The sequence below is a fragment of the Physeter macrocephalus genome, chromosome 1 (assembly GCF_002837175.3).
Source record: "Physeter macrocephalus isolate SW-GA chromosome 1, ASM283717v5, whole genome shotgun sequence".
Taxonomy (NCBI): domain Eukaryota; kingdom Metazoa; phylum Chordata; class Mammalia; order Artiodactyla; family Physeteridae; genus Physeter; species Physeter macrocephalus.
Window position 1 is genome coordinate 23516703 of NC_041214.2, and position 438 is coordinate 23517140.

Genomic DNA, 438 nt, shown 5'->3' on the forward strand with positions numbered 1-438 from the left:
GATTTCCTCTTTGATTTCTTCAGTGATCACTTGGTTATTAAGTAGTGTATTGTTTAGCCTTCATGTGTCTGTATTTTTTACAGATCTTTTCCTGGAATTGATATCTAGTCTCATAGCATTGTGGTCAGAAAAGATACTTGATACAATTTCAATTTTCTTAAATTTACCAAGGCTAAATTTGTGACCCAAGATATGATCTATCCTGGAGAATGTTCCATGAGCACTTGAGAAAAATGTGTATTCTGCTGTTTTTGGAGGAATGTCCTATAAATATCAATTAAGTTCATCTTGTGTAAAGTATCATTTAAAGCTCGTGTTTCCTTATTTATTTTCAATTTGGATGATCTGTCCATTGGTGAAAGTGGGGTGTTAAAGTCCCCTACTGTGATTGTGTTACTGTCGATTTCCCCTTTTATGGCTGTTAGTATTTGCCTTATA